The sequence below is a fragment of the Cupressus sempervirens genome, chromosome 8, assembly GCF_028749045.1.
Source record: "Cupressus sempervirens isolate cs-2001-9-10 chromosome 8, ASM2874904v1, whole genome shotgun sequence".
Lineage (NCBI taxonomy): Eukaryota > Viridiplantae > Streptophyta > Pinopsida > Cupressales > Cupressaceae > Cupressus > Cupressus sempervirens.
The window spans coordinates 106600910-106614569 of record NC_143125.1 but is presented as its reverse complement, the minus strand read 5'-3'; positions in this window follow the sequence as shown (position 1 = coordinate 106614569).

The following is a 13660-nucleotide window of genomic DNA, read 5'->3' as shown; positions in this document are numbered from 1 at the left end:
CCTATATAGGGATTTTTTTAGTGGCTATTATTTTCCAATTGGCTAATATTTCTTGATTGGGCTATAGAAATTGGCTAAAAAAAACATTGTATACTAGTTGACCGGTTCGCCCAGATTTTATAAAATACTCATATAGTGGTCAGAACATTCGCCACTATTATTACATAATTTCAATTTGGTAGTTGAGTTCTTCGACCATATTTCTCTTTAATGTTTACTCTTATTCACCATGAAATTAATTGTCTCTTTTGATGATCATCATTCACCAAATTCCCATTTTTCTATGTGAATTTTTTTTTAATGAGTGACACTGTACTCAACAGACAACTTACCTTGATATGTGTCAACATTCTGGTGACTACCTCAACAATTCTTCTTCCTTCAAGAAATGTTGGCCAAAATTAAACCTTAGCCATTGATCTTGGATCATCAGACGGTCTGAGTTCTCAAATAATACATTTAACATAATTACATTTCAAAACATAATTTTCCATCAATATTAATAATTTTATTTAAAACAAAAATTATAATCACCATTATTTTATAAAAATTGTCTAAACTATTAAAAAAAATTCCACCAAATATCCATTGATTAACGCATAATTTGCCAGCACTATTAAATTTTTTTCACCCAAATGACATGTGATTCGCCATGATTTTATAAATTTTGGGAGGGGGGGGGGGGTTCCTTAAAGTTATCCCTGCTCCTATATCAATTGAGGGTTCTCTTCTTATTTTTTCATGCTTTCTTTATTTTAAGACATGTAAAGGCTCATGCATCTAATTAATGATGTAAAAATGGATGGAGTCCTATTAAGCACTAGTTAGGGAGTCGGTTTGTACATAATTAGTTTGTTTTATTAATTTAGAAGCATATAATTGCATAAAGATATCTCTCACTCTTGACAAAGATTGAGGAGATTATTTCTTATAAATATAGGATTGTAATATGTAATCAAGGCCACCATTAATTTGCAATAATATATGCTTTTGTACTCACATTTGGAGTGTAGTGATTCTTGCCTAAGTGTGTTATGTTTTGTGAATGTATGTTCATAGAATGTTCTTGAGCCAAAAATTTATTGCGATTTTTTTTGTTGTGCAATATTTTAATTATGGTCTTTGCTACAGTTTGACAAATTCTGCTGACATATCTAGTTCAAGAAAAGATCACATTTTTTGTTCCTACATAACTTTTTTCTCCCATAAGCACACTTCCCATGGCCTTTTAACTTAATGAAAAGGAAACATCTTACGGTTGCTAAATTCTCATCTACAATTGCACTAGTGGAATTAAGGAAGCATTGCTCCTATTTTCATTGATTACCCACTAATTTATTTGAAATTTTAACTCACAAACATGTTGTTTTTGTAGCTTATGTCCATTAGGATTTTACTTTTATGTTATTTTTTTAAACTTCTTATCACCCTATCTTCATTATTTTCTTTACTAACCCTTTGGTTAAATTAGTTCATATAGTTGCATTGTTAGATTGCATTCATCATAAAATAGAAACAAACAAAAATATATTTCCTTTTGTGTGTTTTATTCTTTTGAACCAGCGAACAGATTCTACATCTTATCCAAAGTTATCAAAACTAGCAAAGACCTCCTCATCAACACTCACATTTATCTTCAACTAAGTGGATTCTAGTAGGTCGCAAGATTTCCCAAAACCTTGGAGTTGATCCTCATGATTAAATTTTCAAGAGAGTAGTTTGAAAGGATTCTTGTCATTAAGCATCATTCAAAACAACATCTCAATAGAAAGCATGAGCAAGGAATAAGGAATCCAATCAAACATGCAATTAGGCCAAAATATGAAGTTCTTGGATATTCTATAGACAATGGAAAGATGAATAAAGGTTCAAGAGAATTTATTGAAGGATAAAATATTGTGCAATGTTCACATTGTAATAGAAAAGGGCAAACAAAGGATAGATGTTGGGATTTAAATCCCTGTAATATTTGTGGCTTTAAAAATTATTGTGATAAGACATGTTGGAATAGAGAGTGCAATAAATATTTTATGGCAGGTTGCATCAAAATGGATTGTGGATGGAGCTATGGATAAAATAGGTAGAAAATTGTAGGAATGATCAAAGGTTTATTAAGGAGAAAATGTTCAAGTGTAAGAACGCATACATAGCATTAGGAAATAGATTAGAGAAAGGCATCAAAGAAGCAAAAATTTTCAAAGACTACAAGCCTACATGTGGACATGAGAAATAGGCAAATAATAATAATGGCACATTGGAATTTGTATGCAACATCATTTGTGGTTGAAATTATGGGGGAGTGTTGGAATTTATAATTTCTCCCACATATGAAATGTAAAATCATATTCTAGAAACTCTAGTTGGATTACTGAATAGGGTTATGTCAAATTAATATTTAGGTTTGTAAATTTCTAGAAGTCAGTTATGTTTAGATATTTCTAGAAAGTCTATTCGTCTTATGTCGATCAATTTAGATGTTTCTGGATACAATCAAAGACCTTTATAAATAGAGGTGTCTTGCAATTTTATTGATATGGACAAAATGGTTAATGAAATATATTTAGTGCCATAGCACATTGAGTATTTTTCCATTTTAATTTATCTTGTCCATCCACCTTTCACAAGGTGTATTAGAGTTGTTGTGGGTTTCTACAAATAATAGTTGCATGTGCCTAACATTCACAAGGGTGATCTAGTTCTACCTCCACACATGACTATGATTGATTGACAATCGATTAACTACCTATGGGATGGCCATTGATGAGGTGGCATAATTAAGGTGGTGTCATCAATACTGGCTACAGGTGTACCATCTTGCAGTATCCCAAAGCTCAAATTTGGAGTTGTGTAGTTGCTAGAAACCATGCCATGAAGTGGTATTGTAAAAGGCATTCTAGAAAGTTCATTGGTGTCTTATTTACGAATTCTCAATCCATTTCATTCCACTTTCCTATCACTTGTGACTAGCCTCATTTCATTGCTTTCAGTTCAATGGAGGAAAAATTTTCCCTAAAAACTAATGAGAAAATCCAATCATTTGATAGGGACTTCTATATGGTCCAACTTTGCAATGTCTTTAAGTTAGACTATGACCCATTTTGGGAGGCAATCAAGCTTTTGGTTTGGGTTGGTTCTATGAAATCAAATTGGCACCCTTTTTCAAATCTTGATATCTTCTTTTTTTTTTGGATCTGGGATTAATGGAGGAAAACTCAAAAACCCAAGCAAGAATGGTGGCTCAAGAATATTTTCTAATAAAATGGATTTTTCAGGTTGAAGAAATTTATTGAGCATATGTAATTACATGTTATGATGCACATGGATGACTTCCCATGGTGTATGATTGGTTATGGCATGGACGAGCTTCAACCCCTCATGGTCTGGTCAACACCAAGGCCTCCAATGGTTCAAGAACTACACCTGGAATCTTAGCTTTTTCTTTGCTTTAGTTATGACCCTCTCTATAATGTACAAATGTACATGTCTTGTTTTGGTGTTTTCTCTATTGTATTTTTGTGGTGTCTAAAGCATTGGTAGTAGATGGTCTTAGTGTTGTGGTGGCATAGTAAGCTACCCTAGGATGCCTAGGTGGCCCCATTTTTTACAACTCACCATGCACTCCTTTTTTTAAAATATTAATATATAGATATTGCATTACCAATCAAAAAAATTCATAAATCATAAATGATTTAGTTATTAACATAAATGTATATTATTTGACTAAATATTAATATAATTTCCTTTCTAAAAATATTAATTTAACCTCTATTTAAGTCTAATATTAATATTTACTTTTCCCTTAATTCATCATGCAACTAGAGATAACTTAAACTTGAAATTTTAATTTTAATTAAGCTATTTATAATTTCTCTCATAATATTAAATATTAATAATTAGATGAATATATAGTGAGCTCCATCATAAATTCTCTTAAAATATAACTAAATCACAAATATATATTTATTAATTTTGTAAGAATTTGGTATAGCTCTGATACTATGTAAGAATTTATCTTAGGGAAAAATGATTCCAAGATCAAGAAGCTCAATAGATAGCACAAGAGCGACTAATGATGATCAAATGAGAATCTCAATAATGATCAAGATGATAATGGATATCAAATAATTGGATGAATACACACTAGAAGTGCTTGTATATAAAGGCAAGTAGAATGACCAGGAGTCAGAAAAGAGATAAAAATCACAACTAAGCACATTTCCACCAAGAGTGGATTATCCTCCATTGAGCACTGGAGTTTGTGTGATGATGAGAAGATAAGTGTACATAGGTGTATCTCATAAAGAGATGTTGTAGACACCATGTTCTCAAATAAGTTGCTAACTCCTATGTTGTCAACAAGACAACTCATATGACTATGCATATTCCTAAGTGTCCACATGATAACTAATATAAAAATGTATTATCCTATATAAACTTAATTAAAGTGTAATAATAATTAATTATTTACACTAACACCCACCTTAAGTGTAACTTAGGAAAATGCACTTAAGCTCACAAAGCTAAATGCAAGATACATTATGGGTCCCATCTATTAGGCCATGTTAGGTACCCATGTACAAATGCAATGCTATACATATAATGTGATGCAATGCAATGCAATCTCTCTTAAAATGGAGAAAGAGGGAAAACCTTATGGGAAAAACCTCCTTCAAAAATAGATATGAAGAAATACAAGATGCATGCAATGATGGAATTATCAAGACCCCCCTAATATGACATACATCATGCATATACAAGCATATATCTCCAATAATAAAAAATACATGATGGTATTCCCCTCATATTGAATAATCTCCTACGAGGATGTCATGAAGACAAAAAAGTATCCAATACCTACAAATGACATTTCTCCCTTTCGGAAGAAGATACACCAAGCATAGGTGCAAGTATACTTCCCATTATGGATATGAAGATGGATGAGGAATCCATATGTAGTATGCTATGGACATTGCCTATGAAGTCTACTCATATGTTGAAAAGTCCTTGATGAATATAGATGCCACAAGCCAATCTGGTGGATGCCCAAAAGACGGTGGAAAACAAGGTAATATGTCCATGTATGAAAGTGAATCAACCTCCAAAGACAAGGAATCATCGTTATAGGAAGATATGGAAAGAGAATCAATGTAACCTCCCCTCAATGATGAATGCACACCCATGAAAGAAGCTCCTTGATGACTGAAAAAAGTTGTACCATGAAAACTAAATGATGTTCCTCCTTGTAGGAAGAAGTGATGCCATAGGTGTAGTAGAGAATGCTCCTCAACTAGTAGGAAGAATCCTCAAAAGATATGATGTTTAAGGAAACTGGAATACAATCTCCAAAGATTGATATGTCTCCTTTAAAGTAAAAGAGTCCTCCTCCAATTGCTAAAAAGAAGTGTCCACAATCATATCAGTCTCAAAAGAAAGATCAAGTGGTTGAGGTTCAGAGTGTTCCCTCACAACAAGTGAAAAAGAATTCTCCTCAACAAAGAGTAGATGGATTTCATTAATAATTTCTCCCACATCTTCAACGTAAGACTCAAGAAACAACATTGCAATGTCTGGAAGGAAGTCATCCCATGAAGCTGAAATAGGAAGACATGGTGTTTCCTGCTACACTAAATCAGGAGCATATGTGCCTAGAACTAGAGTAGTAGAAGCAATAGGAGCATTAGGAGGTATGATCTCAACTGAAGTTGTAGGTACCAAAACTAGAGTGACTGGAGGTAGAATGCCCTCTAGTAATGGAGGGACTTGTGGATTTCCATATGCTTTCCAAAGACACATCCAAATGTCATGAGGACTACTTGCGTTACTAAGAGGAGAAAAAGATTCCTTACTCATACTATTATACATAAAGTGAAGAAGATGAGAAAGATTTCCCCAATTAGTATTAGGTGGAAATATCTTTGAATATAGATAGGAAACACTTCCTTATGTTCTCTTAGATGATCAATCATCAAGGCACTCCATCTCTGATAGTTCATTTTTGTAAATTTGAATCTTAAACCAAAAAGACACTTTTGGCATGACTCCATGAGATCAAATAAAATATGCACCCCCAAAATGCAAAAAGAAAAATTCAAAGAAACCCCCCCTAATGCATGATTTGGCACTTTATATTTAATGTGATTAAAATGGCCACTTGCCAATTTAAAGTGTAAGTGGACTTCTAATTTTGATGGTTACAACAAAAAATATGAAGAAATATCATACTCAACAAGATAAGACACAAGACCTCTCAAGGATCTATTTAATTACAAGTTCCAAAATAGGCCAAAAAATGACCAAATCCTGAAAGTATTATGTACACTCAAAATTACTCCAAACTTATACCAGATTTGGAAAGTAGACAAAAAATCATGCACTTTCAAAAAAAATAGCACATGAATATGTTTCCAGATGAGCCTAAACTAAGCCTTTGAAGTTGCAAAAATTGGAATTTACAATTTGTAGAAAAATTCAGGAACAAAGATCTCAAACATCTTGCACCAATGTGTAGATCACAAAATTCTACCCCAAAACAAAAAGAAAAATTCTCGAAAAAAGGAGTCCATATGAGGGAGATATCGTTGTTTGAAAATCACCTCTATAATTATTAGTTTTGAATCACTGTTGGCGCACTTCTAAAAATCAATTGACTCTAGATTTCACCTCAGATGTTTGATTTTGATGAAACAAAATTCGATTTGGGAGTTTTTTAACCTTCTAAATGTGATACCAATATCTAATTTGCACCAACAAGCTCTAATCTTTACATGCAAAAAATAATAATCTCTCCAATGGCTATGCAATGAAACTCCTATGGCTCTAATACCATATAAGAATTTGGTATAGCTCTGATACCATGTAAGAATTTGCCTTAGGAAAAACTAATGCCAATATCAAGAAGCTCAATAGATAGCACAAGAGAGACTAATGATGATCAAATGAGAATCTCAGTAATGATCAAGATGATAATGGACACTAGATAATTGGATGAATACACACTAGAAGTTCCTATATATAAAGGCAACTAGAATGACTAGGAGTCAACAAAGAGATAAACATCACAACTAAGCACATGTCCACCAAGAGTGGATTATACTCCATTGAGCATAAGAGTTTGTGTGATGATGAGAGGATAAATTTACATAGGTGTATCTCATAAAGAGATTTTGTAGACATCATGTGCTCAAATAAGTTGATAACTCATGTGTTGTCAACAAGACAACTCATATGACTATGCATATTCCTAAGTGTCTACATGACAACTACTATAAAAATGCATAATCCTAAGTAAACTTAAGTAAAGTGTAACAATAATTAATTATTTACACTAACAAATTTATAACACCATTTATATTAATAAATATATCATAAGTTATATCCAACTAAGAGTTTTGAAGAGCATTAATATTGGAAAATCAACTTATAATAAATGTGTAGTATTAATTTATTTAATTTCTAAACTAAATAAATAAATTTTTATTTTTATTTTTAATAAAAAATATTTCTTTTAAATTTTAAATTAATAATTAATAATAAATTTTTATATATATAATTATTATTATTTAAATGAAAATAAATTTTACAATTGTTGTTTTCATAAGCCTATGATCTCTGTTTTCTATCTTTAGTATATTTATTTTCACATGCATGTATAAGTTTGATTACAACATGTTTTTCTCTCAATTAATGTTTTGTTTTTTTCAATAAACTTTACAACTAAATTATTTTAGATATAACAAGAATTTTTATATTTATTTTAAAAAGTCATGATAATTACATTGTTCTAATGATAATTTTAGGTACAAACCCTAGCTATTCAATTTGTTGTTGTCTTCCAATTTTCTATAATTGAATTTATCGAATATTAAGGATAAAAAAGAATACAGTCATAATAATCTTCTAGATTTTTCTACGATTTTCCTCAATCTAGTTTTTTTGATCAATAAGCTTTCCTTTCCCAAATCTATAACATAATTCTTCATCAAAAAGTAATACAATAAATTAATAAGCATTTTGCAAACACCCAGGAAGATACATAGTAAATAGATCTTTCAAAAATATTCTACCGCGAGTTTTCAAACCCTACCTCAAAACAACTATTAAAATCTAAGACAATTTTTGAATGCATGCAAATCCAAACCCTCTGAAACTTTCAACAATTCTTTTGCTCCAAATCCAAATTTTGCTCCCCAAAACCTGTGTTTAATAATGTACCAAAAATCTTATAATATAGAGCCCTAGCTTCTCCTTGTGATTTTTGTCTCTAATTTATAAAAAAGCCATAAAATATACTTACTTTATTTAATTAATTCTTTGGTGCACATTTGAAGCATAATTTAATTAAAATAATCTTTTCTTTTCTTTTCCTCCACTTTATTAGTTAGTGCAAGCACTATTTAAAGTGCAATTTATTATTTTAATTAATGATAATAATTAATGCTCTTTATTTAAATGTAACTCTAATTTAATTATTATTAATTAAATCATTATAATAAATTAATACTTAATATATAATCTTTAAATTCTCTTTATCCAATATTTCAAATTAGACTTTTAAATTAAATCTTTTAATCATTAGTTAATTAAATATTCTCATATTTTAATATTTTCCTTTTTAAACCAAGTAATATTTAATAATTCAAATATCATTAGATTAATATAAGCATCATAATTAAACCAATTACTAGGTAAGTCACAACCAGAAATCTCATAGAACCAACATGAGCAAAACTCACAAGAAAATAATATACAAAAACCAACTAAAGTCAAAGTCAGACAAAACATGCAAGGAAGACTCACAAGTTTTAAAAAGGTAGATAGTCAGATACAAGTCTTCCTTCTGAGGACAATTAATCAAGCTATGGTTGGAAATGGACCTAAACATTATCTAGCCATTCTTACCATTGAGTTATTGTAATAGGGCATGGTCATCTTGGCAATTTAGGGAATTCAATGTCTGGTACCTACAATCTACATAAAAGACAAGCATGTACATATGCATATATATCTAAGTTAAACAAGAAATGGCAGGGAGTGGTATATCATGTAGATCTTGACTAGCAGGTAACTATGACTACATCCCTCAACCACATCAGTCACATCAAACAGAAATGTAAAATAGACACACATACACCATATGCATGCAAGTATGGGGTAAGTATAATAGTAAATCCTAAATATAAATAATATTATATTCTAACATGAACATCTCATCATTGTGAGGATATAATAAACATCTTTTGAAGAAAAATCATATGACATCATCATGAAAGTAATTTCATTAACTAACTAAGAAATCTTAAAACATCATCACTACAAGTAGGCAATCATTAGTACCTAACATACTCAATTATTCAACATATCAAAGTATTACATTTCAATCATCAATTAAGAGATAGCATATCCAAAGAAGAGTTACATATAAATTTAACAACAAAGTCTACAATGATATAAAAGGAGGGGTATTACACTCCTTTGATACTCTATTCAAATATTAAGATGTTCAATAACTCATCTTTCAGAGTCATCTTCTTGAATATATTTAATTTTGATGGATTGAATTCTATATGTATCTTTGATTATTATATATAGCATGTTTTATAATGTCTATCTAATTGGTCTCCATAATTGGGGTTAAATTCACTTAGACAAGGTCCATATTTAATAAATTGTGTCACATAACTGATGGGTGTGCATGTTGTCTTCAAGGGTTTGATGATACTCTTATTTAGGTTTAGACTATATTTACCCAATAGCAAAGGATTGGTATAGTTATTGTTAAGTTGATGAACAATTATAATTAGTAAGGTTCTTTATCTTATTACCAACATCACATTAAGTCATTGTTACCATTTCTATTACATTTTTACATTTAAAGAATTTATCTTAGAATTCAACAAAGCATTTAACTTTACACCATTGATTTATCTTTGGGGATAACTTGCTATTCCAAGAGCATAAAGTAATAAAGTTTGTACAAGATATATCAAAAAATTCTCATTAGATATACCCACCTAGGTTAGCAGATCCTAAAGCGAAGAGGATTTGGTCTCTAAGTTCAACCCTATTTGTTGGCCAAACTGTGTCAGATTACTCATTTTTGAGAAATCTAGTCTCATAGGTTTTCCAAACAATAATTTGAGGAAGTTAAAAATTGGCAAATCTACTAGGGAGTTTCTCACAATATTCATTGTGGAGATCTCTAGGATTTATAGTTTTGCAAATTAGAAAAGTTGATCCTATACTCTATTGAAGAAAAGATCCCAAAAAGTGCAATAAGTTTGTTATTTCCTTATAAGGAGGTGAAAATTATATCCAATAGTGGTTAATAACTCTATTGGAGAAGATAACCCAAAAAAAAAAAAAAAAAATCTTAAAAAGAAATGAATTATTTAAACCAAAGAAAACCATTGATACTCAAAGATATTAGACCTTTGAATCTCAATAAGTTTAGTTACAAGCTAGACAAACTATGTTCTAGTTTACTCAATCTAGTACCAAATTTTAATGGAGAGTAGAGAGGATCTGCACTATGTCATTTAGATATATTTTATAACTTTGTGAATGAATATCAATTTCATGAAGAAAGTAGTAGTAGTATTTTCTTTGTCAAAACCTTGAAAGGAGAAGAAAAAGAAATTTATGAAGCACTACCCTCTGGAAGTATCTCATCATGGGGGGAATTTGAATAATGGTTTTGAAACACTTTTCAAATAAATAGCCAAAGATAGAGAAAAGAAATATACAAATTTATTGCCATGAATAACAAGCATATTAATTGCCATAAAGTATTTTCTAACATTTGTGTACTAAAAAATGTGCTTACACTAAATGATTATCATGACCAATTTAAAAGCACTAAAAATTATAATATGGTGACTTCAAAAGGGTGTGAGAGAGATGAAATGACACATGAAGATGAAATACACAAAGAGGAAAGAAGGAACCAAACTAAAAATTGGAATAACATCTTTGTAATGTTGAAGATAAAAATGAAAATCTTCTTAGTAAAGAATAAATATCACAATTACTTGAAGTTGAATACTAGAGAGACATAAAAGAAAATGGTCAAAAATTTCTTCAAATTTTGACCCTGAGATTGGTGCACTTGTATATGATGAATAAAGGCAATTTCAATATATGGTGCCATATGATGAAATAGGCCCAAAGTTTAACATCAAAGAGAGTGACCTTAAAAAGTGTGTGATGCAAGATTCAATAAGTAACATTGTAGTTACTATGGATGAGGATGACAAAAGTTTCAAAGAACATAAACTATGTAAAAGAAAAGAAGAATAGAACCCTTATAGCACGAAGACAAAGAAAGCTAAAAAGGGTAAGGGTTCACCTTTGATATATACAAAGAAACAAGGCCACTACAATACCAAATAGTATCCACAACACCTGAAACAAATAACTTCTCTGAAATGTTCATATGACAAGGAAGATATTCTTTTCAAAGCTCTATTTTGTACAAAGGATAGTCAGAGGTTAAAAGCTAGAGAAGCATGTCAGTGTCACAAATTTCATGAGGTTAATGAAGGTTTTTTTTTTTAAAGAATAGGTTTTACATTTAAACCCATACTAAGTAAAGAAATCAAAATGCTTGGAATATGTATTCTCCTTCATTAGCAACACAAAAAAAATTGACAAAGGTAAAGTGTAATAACATTCTCCTTTGTATTGGTTTTCTTCTCCTAGAGATAATTGAGATATCACTATGCCCCAAGACAAAATATCTCCCCAGAAAGAGCCACTAGTAGACCTTTAAAATTTCCATGTCAAACTAAAACATAAATTTTCAAATTTTCCTTAACAAATACCCTAGCAAACATGTTTTACCATTTCAGAGGAAGAGGTTAGGAGTACTCATGAAATAGAAAGATTTTACTATTTTAGGTGACAAAAGGAAAGCACTTTGCAAAGAGGGAACTTATCATTGTTTCGAACAACTAAGGATTAAAGGCCCATGTAGTAGTGATTTTCACAAGATCACACATACCGACACAAGGTGACTGTGAAGTAGCATTTTTTTCTATTTCATAGATATAATTCAGAGGGGAGTGTGAAGTAGTGACTTTCAGCATTTCGGAAGGGGAAGATGAACCATATAGAGAAGTTGAAAAATGGGATTAATAAATACTTTAAGGGGTAAAATAAGTTATCTTATGTACATCAAAGTATGAGTTATTGATGGAAAATATTTCAAATGACTCATGGGCAAGATAGAGAAGTGGCCACTTATGTGAAATGTCTAAAGTCATAAATTAATAATTAAAAGGTGAATAAAGTCAACACGTTATATAAAGTAAGAATTCATTCTCTACAAAATACCATTTCAAGTTGCAAAAGGATTTTGAGAGCAAGCGAAGGAGTTGTGAACTTGCACTTTCAAGCCTAAAAAAATTGTAAGTTGAATTCTATCTTTGAAGTTGAATTCTTACTCAAATGTAACCTAAGAAAGAAGATACTACTAAGAAGTGACTATTAAGAAAGAAAAAGGTGAAAAAATAGAAAAACCCATACAGAAGAAAATCTTAGAGTTGTTTCCTAACTCTTTAGCTACTAGTACTATGTCTATATTCTCTTATGATTTTAGTGGATGTAAGAATGCAAATTTGCCAATTTATGTTAGGGCATTATTTTGTTATTTTTATGCAAATAAGGATCAATAGGAACTTAGGAATAATGCTTGAAGACTTGACCATGGAAAAATCTTTGTTTTGAATGTATATGTGGACATAGAACTCATTAATATTTTAGTTGTATGTTATGAACTAGCTAAAAGAATAGTTAGGAAGTTGGATGGGATGCCCCTACTAGTTATAACTAGGTCTTGTATTGAGAAATGTTTCAAATTGAGCACCCAAGCCTTCACTAAAATACATAGGAATCAGTTCAAGGTAGACTATGAATGGAAAAATAAATTCAAGCTCATTGAAATTGCACATTTCATGAGTATGGGTCAAAACAACATATTAATTTTGGTTGAGAAAATGGGTCCCCATTATGTTGACATGTTTATGGGTTTTTTCAAAAATACTTATTATGGATGGGCTCAACTATTTGTAGAGGATTCTAAAGAGGAAATACCATTTGATTGCATGTGCATGTACATGAAAATTAAGAGTACCCATTCATATCTAGAGTTTGATTTTTCTAGTGAGATTGAGAGATCCCTTCATACGAAGTTGGCTAGGTGGAACAATATTGTCATTCAAGAACTACTCTTTGTTGTGTCATCTCTTGCTATTATAGAATGCTGACCAATTTAGAATTTCTATGAAGCTTACTACCACTAATGAATAAGGAAATCCATTACCCATTTAGATATGGTGCAAGGCCTGGGACAAACATGGTAGAGATGGGGATTTCAAGGCATTAAGGAATGTGTTTGTTGTATGGATTACTAGACTTCATGAAGGTTCCATCACTAGAATCCCCAAACAAAGCAAGGTAATTTCAAGACCAAAGGGGTACCTACTTGATGGAAAATATGATTTCAACTTTGGAGAATGGATTTACAAGCATGATTTCACATTAATTAGAATTTATGGATGTAGGTCGCAGCCACACATGTTACCCCAATTTGTGTCTAAGAGGGTAGGTTTCCTTCGATCTATCTAGAATTTGATGTGGATTGAAAAGTAAATTGCACATCCTA